Below are 21832 nucleotides of genomic sequence, written 5' to 3' on the forward strand. Positions count from 1 at the left end.
CAACCCACAAGACTTATGTTATTTTTGTTTATATTTACATATATATAATATAGATGGCACTGAATAAATAGGTTGGTTTCTGAGAAAATCAACTACCATATTTGAGAAAGAAGCAAGAAATTTGTGCAACCTCTTGGAAGTTGGAATAAAATGGGACTATTATTTGTCTTGATTTTACTAGATTATTTTTAAAGTGTGCATTTTTTAATAGAGAAAAGAAAATGCAAGATAATATTGTTATCCCAAAATACCTCATTTTCTTCTTAGTATTCTTTAGTTTGCATCTCTGCCATTTTACCAAAGAAAAATATTTCAAGAACACCAATGAAAGGCCTCGATGGTGTCATACACATTGCAGTATTAATGGGAAGAATATTGAAATAAATTTAATTTCCTTTAAAATGTTCCAGCAGGCATCACGCTACCTGACTTCAAACTATACTACAAGGCTACAGTAACCAAAACAGCATGGTACTGGTACCAAAACAGAGATATAGACCAATGGAACAGAACAGAGTCCTCAGAAATAATACCACACATCTACAGCCATCTGATCTTTGACAAACCTGAGAGAAACAAGAAATGGGGAAAGGATTCCCTATTTAATAAATGGTGCTGGGAAAATTGGCTAGCCATAAGTAGAAAGCTGAAACTGGATCCTTTCCTTACTCCTTATACGAAAATTAATTCAAGATGGATTAGAGACTTAAATGTTAGACCTAATACCATAAAAATCCTAGAGGAAAACCTAGGTAGTACCATTCAGGACATAGGCATGGGCAAAGACTTCATGTCTAAAACACCAAAAGCAACGGCAGCAAAAGCCAAAATTGACAAATGGGATCTCATTAAACTAAAGAGCTTCTGCACAGCAAAAGAAACTACCATCAGAGTGAACAGGCAACCTACAGAATGGGAGAAAATTTTTGCAATCTACTCATCAGACAAAGGGCTAATATCCAGAACCTACAAAGAACTCAAAGAAATTTACAAGAAAAAAACAAACAACCCCATCAAAAAGTGGGCAAAGGATATGAACAGACATTTCTCAAAAGAAGACATTCATACAGCCAACAGACACATGAAAAAATGCTCATCATCACTGGCCATTAGAGAAATGCAAATCAAAACCACAATGAGATACCATCTCACACCAGTTAGAATGGCGATCATTAAAAAGTCAGGAAACAACAGGTGCTGGAGAGGATGTGGAGAAATAGGAACACTTTTACACTGTTGGTGGGATTGTAAACTAGTTCAACCATTATGGAAAACAGTATGGCGATTCCTCAAGGATCTAGAACTAGATGTACCATATGACCCAGCCATCCCATTACTGGGTATATACCCAAAGGATTATAAATTATGCTGCTATAAAGACACATGCACTCGTATGTTTATTGCGGCACTATTCACAATAGCAAAGACTTGGAATCAACCCAAATGTCCATCAGTGACAGATTGGATTAAGAAAATGTGGCACATATACACCATGGAATACTATGCAGCCATCAAAAAGGATGAGTTTGTGTCCTTTGTAGGGACATGGATGCAGCTGGAAACCATCATTCTTAGCAATCTATCACAAGAACAGAAAACCAAACACCGCATGTTCTCACTCATAGGTGGGAACTGAACAATGAGATCACTTGGACTCAGGAAGGGGAACATCACACACAGGGGCCTGTCATGGGGAGGGGGGAGGGGGGAGGGATTGCATTGGGAGTTATAACTGATGTAAATGACGAGTTGATGGGTGCAGCACACCAACATGGCACAAGTATACATATGTAACAAACCTGCACGTTATGCACATGTACCCTACAACTTAAAGTATAATAATAATAAATAAATTAAAAAAAAAAAAATGTTCCAGCAAAACATTTGTTTTTTGTTTTTTGTTTTTTTTTTTTAAAAAAAAAGCTGAAAAAGTGGATCTCAGGGAAAAACTTTTTAGTAAGATATGCAGTGCTTCAACACTGTGTCCGTGTGTATTTTTTTGTGTATGTCTGTGTGTGTGACATGTACATTTATTTCTGAACATGGAATTGGGGCAGAGAAATTTAAGATAAAATTTGAGCTACGTATGTAAATAACACTTTAAAAGACTTTTGGAAACATGAAATAAGTTCTGAAGTTTGGGACTGGTGCCTCACGCCTGCAATCCCAGCACTTTGGGAAGTCAAGGCGAGCAGATCAGGAGGTCGAGAGATCGAGACCATCCTGGCCAATATGGTGAAAATCTGTCTCTACTTTAAATACAAAACTCAGCTGGGAGTGGTGGTGTGTGCCTGTAGTCCAAACTACTTGGGAGGCTGAGGCAGGAGAATCGCTTGAACCCAGGAGGCGGAGGTTGCTGTCAGCCGAGATCGTGCCACTGCACTCTAGCCTGGTGACGGAGCAAGATTCCGTCTCAAAAAAACAAACAAGCAGACAAAAACTAACAAAAAAATTGCAATAATGGAAAATAAAAAAATATATAGTTTTAAATTATAATATTTAATATATTTTTAATATAAAAGTATAAGCTCTGTAAATTGACATATGAATTTAAAACAACCATTGAAAACAGAAGCAAAAAATACATGAAATTTATTTATTTTCTCTTGTTTTACTCCAACTTGCAGAATCACTCAGACTCTTCTATGAAAGTTAATTTTTTCTTATAGAATTTTCTACATGTAAATTCTGTGTTATCTCCCTAACGAGAGTTTTGTTCTATCTCAGTAGCTGCTTCTCTTCATTCATATTAGCCATTTTTTTTCTTCCTTTGCTGACCTCTAAATGCTAGAGTACACCAGGGCTCCTTAGGCCCTCTCTTATTCTCCATACAAATCTCCTTCTTGGATGATTTCATCATGTTTTTAAATACCTTCTATGTACTGATAACTCCAAAAATTATGTCATCAACTCTGATCTCTTCACTGGGCCTAAGTTTTGAGCATCCACATATCTATGGGACATTGCCTACATCCATAAATAATAGACACTTCAAATTTAGCATGCTTAATATATAATTTTTAATTTTTCTTTCCTCAAATTCATTTTTGTTCCTCAAATCTATCCTGTTTCAACAATTTCAACCTTCAACTACCCAATTATTTAATAAAACAACCTCTCTCAAGTGAACAGCAATGTTAAAATAATAGAAATGATTTGGGATTAGATTAATATAATCTCATATTCTATGTCTATGTATATTCCCTCTCTTATATCCTTGAAATTCTCAAATTCTCATGCTCTTTTTCCTGTCTTATTCACTCTAATGCCATACCTATATACTTTGATAGACTTCTAAATTGTCTGCTTGATTTTACCCTTTCCTCCATTGTTATTTTTTTCCACACATTAAACAAAATATTAGTTTAAAAATAAAAATCAAAACCTCATCTCTGGCTATGATGGAGTAGCTAGGGTACAATTAACTGTCTTGACAAAACAACTAAAAATTGGATAAATTTAAGAAGTGTATTAGTGTCATTGTGTTAGAGAGACAAACTTTAGAGTCATAGTTACCAAGGTAGCAGGATTTGAGGAACCACAAACCCAGGAAAAACGAGAACTCAGAGAAGTGAGCAAAATATTTGCACTTATTGAGACATTTTCCAGTTTCTAGCTGTGGCCAAGAAAAAGTAACTTTTATGTAGCTAAGACACTATGTCTTGCAGTACTGGGGAGATAAAGAAGTAGAAATTAAGGTCTGTAAAGTGCAAGATCTTTGTTCACTGAGATCATTAGAAAGCTACAATTTAGGATTAATGGCCTCAAATGGGTCCCGTTGAAGTACCTATAATGTTATGCTTGTCAGAAGGAAGAACATTAGATCTTGTATTAGAAGTGATAATCATCCAGTGTCTCTACATTAAAACAAAACAAAACAAAAAACCCATAACATCCTGCATTCAATATAATATTTCCAAGTATAGCAGGGAATAGGATTTATTTACCAGAAACAAGTGGAAATAATGAGAAATAGAATCAGACTTACAGGTGATCTTGAAGCTAGATTTATCAGAAAGTGACTTTAAAATAACTAGAGTCAATATTTTGATTGAAACAAATTAAAGAACGGAGGCTATCATAGGTGATCTTAAATCTCCAAAAAATAATTAAATGAATTCCTAGAACTGAAATATAATATATGAAATAAAGATCTATCGATGAGTTTAACACTCATCAAGACATCTGCAGCAGCAGATAATATTAGGAAACAAATAGAGCAAGTAGGGAATATCTTGATGAAGCACTAAGAATTCAAAGAATAGAAAATACAGAAAAAAAAAAGAGAATTACAAGACATATACATACTTATAAATGAAGCCCTGGAAGAAATATACATACTTATAAACAAAGCCCTGGAAAAAATAAAGAAAGATAATGGAATAGAATCTATATTTGAAGGAACACTGGCCAATACTTATTCAAGATGAGACAAAGCCATGAAACCACAGACTCATGAAGTTCTATGAACCTCCAGCAGGGCATATGTACATAAAATACTATATATATGTTTGCATGTGTTTGCACATATATGGACATCTTATTAAAATATTTAAAAGTATTTTAAAAGTAAAAATAAATATCTTATTAAAACATTTAAAAGTATATAAATGTGATTCTCTATCACTTTATTTTTTAATTTTATTTATTTTTGTTATTCTCACAGAGCACTGCTTCCTGAAATCACCTTTACTTATTCTTTCACTGCCTTTTAGGTCAAAAGTCATGCTCCTAGATGACAAGGCTTTTAGTCTGCTTTTTTAAGTGCTTAACCACACCAAATACGTCAGTTTGGATCATAGTAAGGACTCATTTAACATTTTTTAGTAAGTATATGTTGACTCCATATAGCCTTTTTGAGAGCTGTAGAAACGTTCATTATTTTAATGACATACAATTTTTAAAGCTTTTTTTCATCTACATTAAATTGATTTTGTAAGTGAGCAAACGAGGTAATATTAGCTTCATTAAACCCATGGTAAATTTAAGATTTAGTGGAGCTGTTGTTTGCCTGGAGTCATATAGTTCATATATAGCAAGAACAGAATGGGATCTCCATGCTATATTGTACAAGTTAGAGCTTCATAAAAAGTAACAAAAATTCTAATATTTGATGTAATATTCTCTCTCATGGTTACATGACAATACGCCTTAGTTAGGGTTAAAAGACAAAAACAAAAACAACAAACAACCAACCAAACAGGGATAATTGCTACTTGTTTTACTAGGTGCCAAGTTGATTCAAGAGCCAAGGGAAGAGTGTATGTATGCTGGAGTATGGTGACCCCCACAGAAGAGATACAAAGGAATTTAATTTGAGGAAGTTAGAAATAAGTCACTATCTTTGTAATTTCACTCTTTTGGCCTGGCCTACATCTTTGAATAAACTCAAATGGTCTGCTCAGACTAAGCTAACTAGTTATGCTTTCTGGTTTACTTGAACAAAAAATTCTCTCTCTTAAAAGGAGTTTAGAAACTTCTAATTGGATTTAATATGCCACTGCACAAGTGAAAATTAGGTAGCTATGGTGGATAAAAATTAGACCAATGATGATTTCCATTTATATTTTGTATAAAAATTAACTACTGTCAGAGGAATTCTTTCTGGAATTCTAAAATTTCAGGTTATCATGAGACTTGGAACGTAACATTTTTTGAAGATATAAGCTGTTAATAACTAATGGGAATCCCTAGAATGGCAGGTTAAACACCGTGACTATTAAGATAACATGCTACTTTTGACCCAATGGAAAAAGAACATTATTTCTGAAAACAATACCTCTTGGTCATAAAAATGAAATTCTTTCATTAGACACAAAGCCACTTGCATTCATTAATATGTAATTAACGTAAAATTTTATGAGACTTGAAGTCTAGAATTATTACCTTTTTAAAATTTGATATTGCCTTCTTTCATATTTTATGTTATAAATGTGTTATTGAAGCTTTTCCTCTAGGTACAATACATATTTGGAATCTTGAATGTGATGCCATTTAAGTGAAAACATAACAAGTGTCATTGCCAAAATTAAAGTGCCAGAACGATGTTAAATTCGTACAATTTGTATAGAAATATCAGTACTAATGATGTGAAAGTCATTTGTTTTTTAACCAAAAAGGGGACTTAGGCTTAGATTTCATGATCTCACGTTCTCCTCAACATAATTGGAATGTGATTTAGACTGCGATAAATGAGTATCAAAAAGCTGCACTTAATTGAGGAACAGAAACAGATTTAGAAATATATGGTTTAATTGATGTCCTGAGGACCTAGAACAGCTGGAGGCCTTACTTCATTATGCTACCTCTTCACATCAGGGGATAAGAGCATGAGAAACTCTAGCTACAAAAACACCCACAATATTCTTTATTTTACCCATAGTAATAACTTCCCAGTGACATACTTGGAATTTGTGAATAATTATCTGCTTCTGAAAGAAGTGGGAATTCCTTGGAGAAGTGAGATTTTACAGTGTGCGTGCTGAATTGCATCCCAAATTAAAAAAGCACTGATGTGACTTCTGAAGTGAACTTTCAGCCACCATGGGCAGTGAATTCCCAAATCAACTGTAGATTAGTTTATCTTTGTGTATGCTGATGTTCAAAGTAACATCATCTGGATTGACAAATGGGATAAGAATGAGAACAGATAGGAAATCAGGCAAGGTGCTGCTACTCTCAATTAATAAGCATATAAAATCATTTGAGAAATAATTAAAAAATAATTCACACATGATAAGTGTAGACCTAGACAGAACACAAGCTGTCATTTTAAAGGACAATAAAGCCAATCCAGGTTCAAATATATTAGTAATTTTTACCTAAATCTCTTGCCTTAGTCTCCCCATAATAACTTTAGAGTTTCAGTGTTTTTTCAATTAACTAGTCAAGAGAAACAGGAACATTTCAGTAATATCCCTAAAGACTTGTCTGAAGCAAGGATTTAATAACAATAATTGACTTGTTTATAAACAGAGTTTTTATATCTGAAAAAAAAAGACATCAAATTAAATGCACAGGCTGAAATTTTGTTATAAAGTGAGGTAACGGAGAAAACAGTAAGTGGGTCCTTGTCCTTTATTCTATTAATATAAACTGCACAGTAATGGCAATAAAGCTATTCAATTATTGATCAACTAAAATTATTTTTAATTGCAATAGGTTAAATACATCCCCTTTCCCCCTCAAAATTTATGTTGATCCACAAAATTTGAATTAGGACTTCTTTGACACCTCAGAATTTAACCTTCTTTGGAAATAGGGTCTTTATAGGTATAATTAGTTAAGATGAGGTCATACTGGATTGTGGTAAACCCTAAATCCAATGACTGGCATGTCTTTAATAAAAGAGGAGGACACAAAGATACTTACAAGGAAGGAATTCTACGTGATGATGGAGGCAGAAATTAGAGTGATGCAGCTACATAAAAAGGAACATTAAAAATGTCAGGCGACCACCTTCAGAGCCTCCAGAAAGAACCAACTCTGCTCCAGACACCTTAGCTTTAGATTTCTAGCCTCCAACAGTGTGACAGCATTAATTCCTGTAAACTTAAGCCACCAATTTTTTACTAATTTGTTATGGCAGAACTGGAAAACTTAATACATAAGTTAAAAATTAACATGATACATAATTCACAAAAATCAAAACTGACCAAAGCTGGGCTTTCTATGCCCGCTCTTTGAAAAGTGAAATTTGTGCAAATCCTTGAGATGAACAGGATGCCCTGATGTGTGCTAATCCTCCATTAATTATTTTGGGACTTTAGATTGCCTCTTTTCCCCTCAAAAAAAGGCATTAGCAAAACAGAATAAAATTACACCAAAGATAATATGGTAAAATGTTCCCCTGAGGCTGTAAGGAGTTGTCATGAATTATGGAATCACTTGATGATACAGGTTCCTAAATCCTATACATTAAAATAAAGACAGTTGGATTAAAGAGCTATAAACACAAATAGAATTTGAAGAATTTTTTAAAAAATAAATTACATATTTTTATGATATTAAAAACAGAAAAAACACAAAGTATATAAGAACAGGTTTTGGGCCGGCTGTGGTGGCTCATGCCTGGAATCCCAGCACTTTGGAAGGCCAAGGTGGGCAGATCACGAGGTCAAGAGATTGAGACCCTCCTGGCCAACATGGTGAAACCCTGTCTCTACTAAAAATACAAAAATTAAATGGGCGTGGTGGCATGTGCCTGTAATCCCAGCTACTCGGGAGGCTGAGGCAGGAGAATGGCTTGAACCAGGGAGTCGGAAGTTGCAGTGAGCCGAGATCCCGCCACTGAGCTGTAGCCTGGCAGCAGAGCAAGACTCCGTCTCAAAAAAAAAAAAAAAAAAAAAAAAAAAAGGTGTTTTGGTTACATTTGACTACATCAAAGTTGAAAAGACTGTGAAAATATGCACCATGAACTGATTTAAAAGTGAAACTGTAACCTGTCACTAGCTCTTTGCAATGCACGTGCCCTATCAATTATGTATAACAGAACACAAACTCTGTATCAGGGCATCATTCATTTAAGCTCCTTGTTTAGTAGCACATCTGGTTGGACACATAAAAAAAGAGGTTGATTTGGTTCCTAATTTGCTTTACATTTTTCTACTTCCAAACTCTTGGAAATCTAATGATACGTAATGATCACAGAGCTCTATCATGAAATGTTAGCATAATTTATTCCTTCTCTTTTCATTTACAAATATTTCAAAACCTAAACATGGTGAAATTATTTGTTGTTAATATTCTCAAAATGTAGAGTGCTGGGGGTCAGAGAATAACAACCCAAAGTATGGTGTCTTGGCAAGCTGAACAACCCTAGAACTTAAGAGTATAAAAAAAAAAAATTACTAAGAAAATTGGAAGACCTTAGAAACTACCTCTGAACCAAAGACCTTTTAACCTTTCTTATGTGCAGAAAATGTATATTAAATAGAACTTAAATAGAACTTAAATGAAGAACGTTGTCTTTCCCTTTCTATGTTAGCAAATAATTTCCAATTTCTAAGCTTATTTTGTTTCTCATTTACATAAATGGAAAGATAAATACCTACCTCCCAAGATTGATTTATGTATTAAGATAATTTATGTAATAACATTTAAGACATTTCTTAACATATGGAAAGAATATAATGTGGCTCCCCCTTATTTTCTGTTGATCCTTTTTTATCTGTGAAAGTGATGTATGTTGCGAATTACTATGTTTCATTGGCTTTTAAAAGGCCCAGTTAAAAACAACAACAACATTGAATTTTCCAAATGGTAAATGTATTGATAGTTTATTCTACTACATTGGAATTAAAATGAATGTATAAAGGTCAACTAAGACACAATTTTAGCATTTTATAAAGTTTCAACTTTTATAATTTCAAACTTAACACTTTTTTGTACGGGAAATTTGCCAAACACAGAAAACCTAAAAAGGAATTTGGGAATCATTGTAATCTTTCTTTTTTTTACTCATCTTTTTTATCCTCCTGTCTTAATTTTCCTTCACCTAAAAGGTGTATAAATTCCTCTCTTCACACTATCCAATTTCATTTCTAAGAAATCGTACAATCAGTAGTTCAGAGGAGGTTCTTTTCAGACTTTTTGATAAAATACCACTTTTGTGCAGTGCAGAAGAGTAGACATTCATTCAAGATGTGCTCTACCTATGTGGTAGTCATCCTCTATTTTTTTTAATTTTTTTTCAGATCCACTCCCCACATTTCTCAGCTTTTACCACTGTTCTAGGTGGCTCCCTTACCCTCTGCCTTCCAAATAGGTTCTTTCATTGGAGGGATTAGCAGAAGTTAAGAAGCTGAAACAAAAATAAGGTCAGACTACTTTCCTTCCGGGTTCCTGCACAACGGCTTTTTCAGGCTGCCCCAGCCATACAGCTATATGTCTGGGTTCATCTGCTCCATCCCCTTGTCTTTTCGAGCCTAGGGGTGTTAACAGATGTCTGTGGTGGTCACTGGCCTTCAGATACTGCACTATCCCTTCTTCTCTTCCCTAAACCTCTGTAAACAGCCTTCATTAAAATCTTCTCAAGTATAAGTTTGAATAGCCCGTCTTTTTGCACCTGGGTTTGGACTGATATACCTAGGTGAACAGTCATCAGTCATTTATTCATTCTGTTTTTCATTCTCTCTTTTTTTTGGAGACAGAGCTTCGTTCTTGTCACCCAGACTGCAGTGCAATGGCGCGATCTCAACTCTCTGCAACCTCTGCCTCCTGGGTTCAAGGGATTCTCCTGCCTCAGCCTCCCAAGTAGCTGGGATTACAGGCACCCACCACCATGCCTGGCTAATTTGCTTTGTATTTTTAGTTTTTAGTAGAGACAGGGTTTTACCGTGTTGGTCAGTCTGGTCTCAATCTCCTGACCTCAGGTGATCCTCCTGCCTCCCCTCCCAAAGCAGGGATTACAGGCGTGAGTCACTGCGCCTGTCCCTGCTATTCATTCTTAAATGAGTATCTGTTCATTAGAATGCAGTGTGCCAAGTGAGGAAATATTTTACATAGCTGTTTTTCACAGGCTTTTGTGTTCTTAATGGAGAAAATTACCATGTACTTATTTTTAAAATATCAAATTTGGGTCTTCATTTTTTTCTGGAAAATAAAAGCAAAAGGAATTCATATATACATCTATATCATATAAACAATACATTTGTTTTCACATAGACGTACAACTAATTACAATACTTAGTACAAAAAAAAAGAGGTTGATAGAAACAAACAGGCAAACAACAAAAAACCCTACATATTATACTAATTTAATTTCACCACAAAAGCATTTTATGAAAAAGCATTTTGCCATATGATAATTAATTACAAATACACTGTCATCTTCCCTGTAAGATATTTCACTCTACTTGGAGAGAGCTTGTAAAAAGACCTGAAGAACTGGGAATGGAAGATTTGTTTTGTTTCATTGGCAGATCTCCTTAGTCATTATGTAAATTTCTATAAAGTGAGTAGAAATCAATACTTTTCTTCAAAACATCTAAAGTAAAAAATGTTTTAAAAATCCATAAATGATATAGGTGGGGCCTTACTAAAATGTCTATGAACATACTGTTTTTCATTTATTACAGTTTCCATATTCTTGGCTATTTTCCAATCTACATCATATTCCTTACTTGTGAGCCTGTATGAGGGAAGCTTTTGAAGGGTAGATTTCTTCAGACCCAAATTGTGGGATGTACAAATTTTACTGGCACTGTAGAGTCACCTGGGTATTTTTACCTGGAACATGCGGACTTGCAATTCTTAACAAGGTGCAGGCTGCCATCACCATATTCTTGAAAAGCATCAGAAGTATATTTTTAAATCATATTATGATTTTATTTGTAAAAGCATGGTAATAGTATTGTGGTTATGTTTACAGAGAAAATGAGATGATATCTGGGATTTGCTTCAAAATAATGTAAAGAGTAAGTGAGTAGAGGAGCTATAAATAAAATAAGACTGCCTATGAGTTAGTAATTCTTGCAGCTGGATAATGGATGCATGAGAGCTCATTATAATCTAGTCTGGGAAGATTTTCCATAACAATAAAAATACATATTGTGAACATCTTTTAATGTCAATACATGGAAACCTGCCTTATGCTCTTTAATTGCTTCATGGCCTTCCATATTTATTTAAAGTATTCTCTTTTAGAGGACCTTTGGATTGTTTTCAAATATTCAATATTCTAAACAATACTGCAGGAAATATCGTTGTACAAATGTTGACATCAGTAATATTTAGAAGCATCTTTTAATGTCTTTAAATTCTCATTAGAATCTGCTTTTCTTTCTAATTGCTATAATTTTTTATATAAAAATATGGAGGTTTCCATGGCCAATATATCTCATGGTTTGGGAATGCTTCATATATGTATCGTGTCAGTATGACAATTGTGCATTTGTGTTATGAGGCCTTGTGGGATAGTCTTGGTTGGTTCTGGTTTTATGCATGAGAAGTTAAAGGTTGATGATAACTGAAAAGGCAAATTGGTTTATAATTTTTTGAGCTCTGAACTTTAGTTCATAAGGCATATCAAAGTCTTCTTTCTCTTTTTGTAGCTCTAGGGTCTCAGGCCATTCAGGATCTCTCCTCTCATGATATGCAGCGATCACCCAAGAGAACTATCACCTCAATGAGAGGTCCAACTGTATGTCACTCATTCACTCCCATGTTGCTCTTACTACCATTGCTTGATGTCCATATGTGATGGAAAATACTTACATTTTTTTCAATTAAATAGTTATGTAAGAAACGTACCAACAGCATACACTTTAATTCTGTTTTTGTTTTTTTTTTTTTTTAAGTCTTGAGGAAAGAAGTTGTAATGTGACTTATCTAGCAGGCTGAACAACATTAGCAGAGATACATATTTGATTTTGCTTCTATAAACTTGTAAATAAGCCCAGCATCTTTGTATGAAGAAAGGTGAGCAAAAGTAGCAGCACAAATTGAAGACAAGTGCAAGAAAGGTCATCAGCAGGCATCCACATGAATTTTCCTAGTTCACATCAGAGTATAGAATTAGGAGGGACCAACAATTAGGTCAGAATTACTTCCTCAGGATATTTCTGTCTTACCTGTAATTATAAAAGTACAATTATCAAAATATCTCAAGTCAATACAATGTATTTCAGGAGTTTACTTGATGCATTTCAAAAGACCAGTATCAGAATTAGAAACATGAACAACAAAAGCATTGAGAAACAGAAGGGAAAATAAATATTGAGGAGTCTCTGGGCAAATAGTAGGTAATCTAAGGGCTTGAAGGCACACAGAACTATTTAAAGACAAGAATGTCTGTATTTTGGTAGGGTGGCAGGGAGTGGCTGAAGACAAGCTAATGATTTTCAAATTGTTCATGGAACACTTTCTTCTCAGTGGACATAAGCACCACACTCATCATTAACTAGGAAAGCTGATGACATTGAGTTGTTAGGAACAACCTTGAATACAGATATATTTGTAATGATAATAATAATATATAGGAGCCAGTGCCTTAAACAACTTAAAATTCTGATAAATTAGAGGTCCCAGTGAAGGACATTCAGAATACTACAGAAGACAGAAATTCTAGCATTAACAGCAAAGGTTCTGTAGTTGGACTATGTACATAGATTCATATCCTATCTCTATCACCCCTCACTGTTAATTCTTGGTAAATTGCTAAATGTCTTTCTACTCTTTAGTTTCCATATAGATAAAATGAGGGCTATAGTGCCTAACTCATGGAGTATTTATGAAAGTAAAATGTGGTAAGACATAGAATGAGCTCCATACACATATACCATAAAGATAGTAAGTTATTCCTGTTTTGACTGTTATAGAATTGTGGCACAATGCAGATCAACTAAAAATCAATACACTAGATTTATTATCTTCAGTTCCTCAAATCCCTTTCACTCCAGTATCAATCAAAACCTGGTTTCCAGTTTTATGACACTTATTCTGTGTGACTAGCATTACTAATTACTTCCCAATTACTAAATCATATGATTCCTTTTTAGATCACATTTTTATAAACAATGTCTGTCCTTTTTGAAATCTCACATGCCGAGACTTGAAGTTCTCTCTTGTCTCTATTAATAACCAAGCACTGCAATTCAATTCCACTTTATATTCCAATCCTTTACAAGGTTCGTAATTTATTGGTTCTGTCTTGTCATTTTTCTACTTTTTACTCTACTTATTTTTTCAGTGAGGTCTCTATAAAATTCAATATTTCAAACACCCACACCACTACCACATACAACCACATACACACCAAATATTTTTATTTTGATTGAGTTCCACAACTTATATTTCTAATAAACTACTCAGTGTATTCACATTGATGAGCCAGATGCAAAAGAAACTTGACATTTCTAAAGACTAAAATAATCTTTCCAAATGGGTACCAGCAATTCAAAGGTAAACTTGAATCCTTGGATTACAAATGACTACATTCAAGTAGAGTTGTTTTTGTAAGCAGGTAAATTTCAGACTGAATACTGAGAGGATAATTTAACAAGTAAAGAAGTTATAAAAACCCATTGGAAATCTGTGATGATATTGAGAAAGTTCATATTTTAGTGGTTATTTTTAGTGCAGAACTAATAGGAGGATTGGATACTGTATTTATATTATATGTATTATAGTGAAACGTGATGTACATATATATTTTATTTTTTATTTTTTTGGTTTATACAATGTGCTTTCAAAATTTACTATGTAGATCAGGTGTGGTGGCTCATGCCTGTAATCCCAGCACTTTGAGAGGCTGAAGTGGAAGGATTGCTTGAGCCCAGGAATTTGAGACCAGCCTGGGTAACATAGTGAGACCCCATCTCTACAAAAAATAAAAAATTTAGTCAGGCGGAGTAGTGCACACCTGTAGTCCCAGCTACTCGGGAGACTAAGGTGGAGAATTGCTTGTGCCCAGGAGGTGGAGGCTATAGAAGCTGTGGTTATGCCATTGCACTGTAGACTGGGCAACAGAGCCAAACCCTGTTTAAAAAAAAATCCCAAAATGTGTATATTTACATATATATGTATATATGTTATTGTATATTACGTATATGTATATATTTATGTATAAGTATTTATGTGTCTATATGTTATACGTGTGTATGTATATATGTGTATGTGTGAGTAATGTATATTATATATAATCATGTATATATCTATATCTATAAATAGATCTGTAAAAATGGTATCCAAGAGATCATAAATTTTACTATATGTTCTTCAAATAATTTATTTGGAATTTATCACAATTAATAGTAATAATATTATTACTAATATATTACTATAAAATTTAACAAAATTATTAATGATAGTCTGTGTTAGGCCAAAAATTATTTATTAAAAAATATAGAAAACACATTATTACATTGATATTGTAGTAGCTTCCTAAAGCATTTGTAAATTAGCACTATAATAATGTAGCCAAAACAAAATGATTTACAACTCATGAAGAACAATTCCATTGTATTTACATCCTTAAATCAAAATGAGCTTATCAAAATTACTAGTTCTCATATGTCTAGATAAGTGAGCAAAAATTGTTTCAAATACATCCAATGGATTATGAGACATCCTAAATTTTAACATTCAAGAATTTTACATACTACATAACCCTGTCCCAATTTTTCAGTCCTAATTTTGTCATTATAAACCATAAACCACAATATAATTATGAAATGTCAAGGAAAAAATAACAATTACATTACCTATAATGTAATGTGAAGTTAATTGGAAAGCTTTTTGTACATTGTTTTGTACATTAGTTTTTGTACATTTTTAATACATTACATTGTAATGTAAAGTTATACTAGAAAGATGTGAAAATCAATGCGAGTAAACAAAAAAATAATAAAATAGATTACAAAATGATTTTAAAACAGCAAGAAGATAAATATAAGGTACTTGCTTATTTGCATATGGTAAATGTAATTTATTTAGTATGTAAATTCAAATATAATGTGAGTCATATTTAACATCTGAGAAACCCTTGTGCATTTCCACAATGCAGGAAATATTTCAGAGAAAAATACCTATCAATTCACAAGCTTATGGCTAATAAATCTATTTAAGATGGAAGCAAATTCCTTGGTTCTCACTAGTCATAAATTGCCATAAGAGATCAAATATGAAAACAAGTATATAACCCATGCCGAGGTAAAAAGTAACGAATTAAACACTTTATGCAATAGAATAACTTTCACCTTGACATCAATTTCTGCATTTGTCAATTATAAATATTTTCTCTAAATATTTCCAGTATTGGAAAGGATATGTATACCTTATATTCAAATTATAAATACACTGATTAATATAAACATCATATTTCTCAAGAAAACCAGTGGGATGCATTCTTATTCAAAATTTCGTTTCATTTCAATCACAAATCATTATGTAACCCCTTGCTTTAATTGTAACAGATACATATTAGATGCTATTCTTCTCTCATAGACAAGGGATTATCATTTGTGTTAACCCTTGCAAGAGAAAAAAAAATTTTTTTATTAGCTCTAAACCAATCAAATTGTGGTCAATCAACTAAATTAAAACTTAGCAAATATTTAATGGCAACCTGTCATATAGCAATCATTTTTAGGTGCTATATGTATTAAACATAAAAGTGAGATCTACTCTTACACATGGGAGCTAAGTGATGAGAACACATGGACACAAAGGAGGCCAACAGACATTGGGGCCTACTTGAGGGTAGAGGGTGGGAGGAGGGAGAGAAACAGAAAAAAATGACTATTGGGTACTAGACTTAGTAGCTGGGTGATGAAATCATCTGTACAACAAACCCCTGTGACATTAGTGATAATATTATTATAACATAATAATATTAATAATATTATATTAATATAATAATAATAATATTAGGAACTAATATTAGTGTTATCTGTAGGTCTATGCCTATGTGTATGCATAAACACTTCTAAATATGCTGTAAATATATTATGGTCATTCTCTAGAGATAGATAGATGGATAGTGACAGAGGCTGACATCACACATTCACTGTTTCTTCTATCTGAATTAACTGAAAGATAATCTAATAGTTATATTTATAAAAATGGGTTATACAATTACTTGTGCAGGGATTGTGATTTAAGATTTCAGGGCCTTTAGTTCTTTAAGTCCAGCACTATGTTTTATCTCCCTTTCATATTTTCTTATTATTGAGTAGATAATAGAAAATAAATAATTTTGGAATTAAATAGATGCTAAGTGAGCATAAATAAACAAATAAACAGAAACCACAACTATTAATTTTGTGGATCTAATGATCAAAAGCTAGTCAAATTTCAAACTAATATTTTTTGACAAAATAATGAAGACAACCAAGAATTATGGTGCACATTTTGTAATTCTTTTGCCAGGGAATATGACTTGCTCCTTAAATAATTGATCAGCAATGTCAGCAGGTGATGAGATGAGATGTTTGCCATTTTATAAATTTTGTGAGTTGAAATTATATTCAAAGTCCTGAGAATTTAAAGATACATTTGAAATTTAAAAAATCATAATCTGTTCAACACACAGGTTCTTGTTGAAGTCAGAACTCTGCATGTTGTACAACATTATCACCGAAGAAAGTCAGAAGCCCCTATGTAAAATTTACATTTGTGAATATCCAAGTACATATAATACACAGATTTTGATGGTTTTTTTCTAGCCATATTTCAATTATTATTTCTGAAACAGTATTTCTCTATTTAACCTAATAATTGATTCAAGAAGGGAAAAATATTCTGTCCCTCATTTCTGCTCCTTTGTTGGAGCTAATCGCTGTCTTATATTTGAAAGAAGTGTAAGTTACACATATATGCAGTGTGAAAAAGTATGCCTTTTTTTCAAAGAAGCTATGAAACTAGAAAATACACATAATACAGTGTTCTTTAATTGGTCTAATACACTGGGTATTGATACCTTTGAGGGACTATTTCATTCTTTATATAAAAACTAATATTGTAAATCTCAAGGTATAAATACAAAGTTCTCCAAGCATTCTCAGATAAGGAAGCTACTCCCTTCTCATTTTATCAAGTGATTGACCTGCATCCATGTGGAAAGAGTGATAACCATGAAATGTCTGATCAGCATGAACAGTGATGAGAAAGTGTGTGATTAATGAGAGTGATCAGTAAGGTAGATATTTCTGAAGGTAAGAAGTAAAGTTCACTAATGCCCAGGTGTTTTAAATTCCCGAAAACTCTGAGAAGATGCATGTGATGTCACTCTTGAACTATTGGCAAATTTGAAAATGTTTAGTAGTTTTAAACAATGCTTAATTATAAAGCAAAGACTATAAAGCAAGCAAATGCCCACGTTTTATTTGTTTTTACAGAAATCTCTAACTGATTTGGTATACTGAAGGACTTTGATGGCCTGGGAGGAAATAATAGAATTCCAAAATTTTCAAGTATGAGGCCTTTCAAATTTATTAAAATGTAAGCTCTCACTAAATTCAGTTACACTAACAACAATTACTAGTATTTTACTTGAATACTGGCTCATCATAAATCACTTCAAGAGGAAATCTGTTATAGTATAGGGCAGCATTTATGGTTAGAAAAAGTTTATTTGATTTTACCAAAATATAAATTAATAATAAATATAAATAAGTAAGTAGATAATAGATCAATAATTAAAGTGTTAGTGTGTATATGCACATGTATGCTTATGTCTAAGTGTAATTGCCATCTATCTGTAATCTTTTTCTGCCTAAAATAACTTAGAATAAATCACTCTGATGTTCTTGGCATTTTAGTCAGTTTAGTAAAGACAGCTATCATGCTATCTGTAATATTTTTCTGTGCTGCTTGAAATGTTGATCTCAATACATGACAATGGAAACTCTTACCATAGACACGAGCAACATATATGTTTTGAAATCCAAAAGAAACTTCTACTGTCTGTACAGAGCTCCACCAGGGCAAAAAACTGGAAGCTTTTTATCTTCAGCTTTATCACTTCTCAATTTCCTTTTACAAACAGTCTAATTCATTGCTAATGAAATGTTTGTGTGTTCTTTAAACGTTCAATTGTCTTTTGAGGCCCCACATTTTTTCCTGCTTCTCTTTCTGCCTGGAAAATTCTACTCAACCCTTTTTTGTCCTCTTCTCTCTTATTTCAATCATTGAAGCTATCCTTTGTACAAATAAAAAAATCACTTAGGTATAAATCTAAAAAAATATGTACAAGAGCTACATGAAGAAAACTGCAAAACTCTCATAAAATTATAAAAGAAGAACTAAATAAATTGAGAGATATTCCATGTTCATAGAGCGAAAGATTCAATATTGTTGAGATGTCAGTTTCTCACAACTTGACCAATAGATTCCATGTAATATCAAAAGATCAGCAATATGTTTTGTGTATATTGACAAAACAATTTCTAATTTCATATGGAGAGGCAAAAGACCCAGAATAACTAACACAGTGTTTAAGGAGAACAAAATTGGTAGACTTGCATGACCTGATGTCAAGATCTGCTACTAAGCTGCAAATTGAAGACAACATGATACTGATGAAGGAATAGATAAATAGAGCAGTGGAACACAACAGAGAGCCCAGGAATAGACCTACATAAATATAGTCCATTAATCTTTGAGAAAAGAGCAAAGATAGTACCACAGAGGATAGTTAATTCTTTCAACAAATTGTGCTGGCTCAACTGGACATCCACATGCTAAAAATGAATCTAGATACAGACCTTATACTGTTCACAAAAATTAGCTCAAAATGGGTCATAAACATAAGTGTAAAATGCATAACTAGAAGACAACATAAAAGAAAACATAGATCATCTTGGGTATTGATGACTTTTTAGATTCAAAACAGAGCCACAGTCCATAAAGGAAAACACTGATAAGCTGGTCTTCATTAAAATTAAAAATGTCTGCTTTGTGAAAACATTGTCAGAGAATAAGAAGACAAGTGACAGAGTAGGAGTAAATATTTGCAAGAGATACTCCAATAAATGATTGTTATCCAAAATATACAAAGAATTCTTAAAACTCGACAGTAGAGAAAACAACTGATTAAACAATTGACCAAGAATCTTGACAATTCACCAAAGAGGATATACAGATGGCAAGTAAGCATATGAAAAGAAGGTCCACATCATTTATCATTAGAGAAATGCACATTAAAACAACCTATTAAAATTGCCAAAATATAGGAAGTGGGCATTACCAAATGCTGCTGACAATGTGGAGAGGAAGATCTATTCATTGCTAGATTGCTAGTGATAATTCAAAGTGGTACCACCATTATGGAAGAGAGTTTGGCAATTTCTTACAAAATTAAACATGTTCTTGCCATATGATCCAGCAAACATGCTACTCAGTATTTACTCAAAGGAGTTAAAAACATCCACACAAAACCTTCACATGGGTGTTTACAGAGGGTTTAATTATAATTGCTAAAACGTGGAAGTAACCAAGATATCCTTCAGCAGGTAAATGGATAATCTGTGGTATATCTGGACAATAAAATATTATTTAGTGCTAAAAAGAAATGAGCTATCAAGCCATGAAAATACATGGAGGAAATTTAAATGCACATTACTAAGTGAAAGAAGCCAATCTGAAGATGCTGAAAATACTGTATGATTCCAATGATATGTTATGCTGGAAAAGGCAAAACTGTGAACACAATAAAACAATCAACTGTTGTCAGAGGTTGCCAGAGGTTAGGAGAGACAGTGATGAATATGTAAAGCACATAGAATTTTTGAAATAGTAAAAATACTCTGTGTAATATTATAATTGTTGATAAATATTGTTACGCATTCATCCAAACGCATAGAATGTAAATACCATGAATGAATTATATTGTAAACTATGGACTATAGGTGATGATGATGTGTCAGTGTCAATTTTAAGCAATGTACAACTCTAGTGGAAGATGTTGATCAAAGTGGAGGGTATAAATGTATGGGGGCAGGGGGCATTTGGAAAATCTCTGTGCCTTCTCAATTTTGCTGTGAACCTGAAACTGCTCTAGAAAAATTAAGTCTCTCAAAAAAATTCTAGGAAATTGCCTACTCTGAAAATCTTTCCTTAAAACCTCCTATGTTAAATGTATTGTCCTTTTATATGCTTCAATATGAACATTTCTAAAAATCTCTGAAACTGAAACACAAAGATAGATTTCTGTAAATATTTTTTGGAGAAGACATACCATATATATCTAGGCTCCACTGGCAGTGATAAAAAGAACGCTTCAATACTGAGTCATCAACATTCAGGAAGGCATATACTCTGTAATACTTGTACTGGTTTGCAATCAATGACTGTTCTCATATAAGTACCTCTATAGTATGCACCAGGAACAGTAGTTGGAGGACTGTTCATTTTTATTTGTTTTAGAGCTTTTACAGAGGCTCTTGACCAGTCCTGAATAGACAGCCAGAGCTCGATGCATCTAAACTCATAGGATGTTTGCTTTGCAGTTGAAAACATTCCTTTAAACAACTTTCTCTTTTATTATTCATTAGAATCAGTCTTGGTCATAATTTATTTTATCTATTGCTCTGTAATTTAATTTTATTGATACTCTTAAATAGAGATGAGGACTTATTATAGCATCTGTATTTTTTCTATACTTTAAAAAATACATTCCCAGAGCCAGATAATTTGACAACTTCAAGGAAATGACTGAATCTCTTGAAATGTCAACTTTCCAAAAAAGATAAAAAATATATGAAAAATTTGAATATTCCTATATATTTTAAGGAAATTTTTCAAATTAATTTTTAAGTATGTATATGTGTATATACATGTGTATATATATGTGTGTGTGTATATATATATAGAGAGAGAGCCATACAGATTTATATATAAATTATATATAAATACAGATTTATGTGTGTGTGTGTATATATACGTATATATTTGAGATTGAAATATAATGAACATAAGTAATGTAGATGGGCTTGGTACTTTCAACAAATTATTATGTTTTGTGGGGTATGATTTATAAATAAATAATTACATATATTTAAGATGTTCAACATAATGTTTTGATGTAAGTATACCTTGAGTAATGATCTTCACAATCAAGCTAATTGACCTATCCATCATCTGACATAGTTATCATTTGTTTGGTGTGTGTGGTGAGAACACTTAAGATCTTTCCCACTGGCAAATTTTAAGTGAATATAGTGTTATAAACTATAGTTACCGTTGTGTATATTAGATCTCTTGAACTTACTCACCTATAAATGAAAATTTGTTCCCTTTGACAAATATCACCCCATTTCTCCCATCCTCCAGCCCCTGACAACCACCATTCTACTCTTTGTTTATCTTGGTTTGACTACTTTAGACTTTGCGT

This window comes from Macaca fascicularis, chromosome 11 (assembly GCF_037993035.2).
Source record: "Macaca fascicularis isolate 582-1 chromosome 11, T2T-MFA8v1.1".
In the NCBI taxonomy this organism is placed as follows: Eukaryota; Metazoa; Chordata; class Mammalia; order Primates; family Cercopithecidae; genus Macaca; species Macaca fascicularis.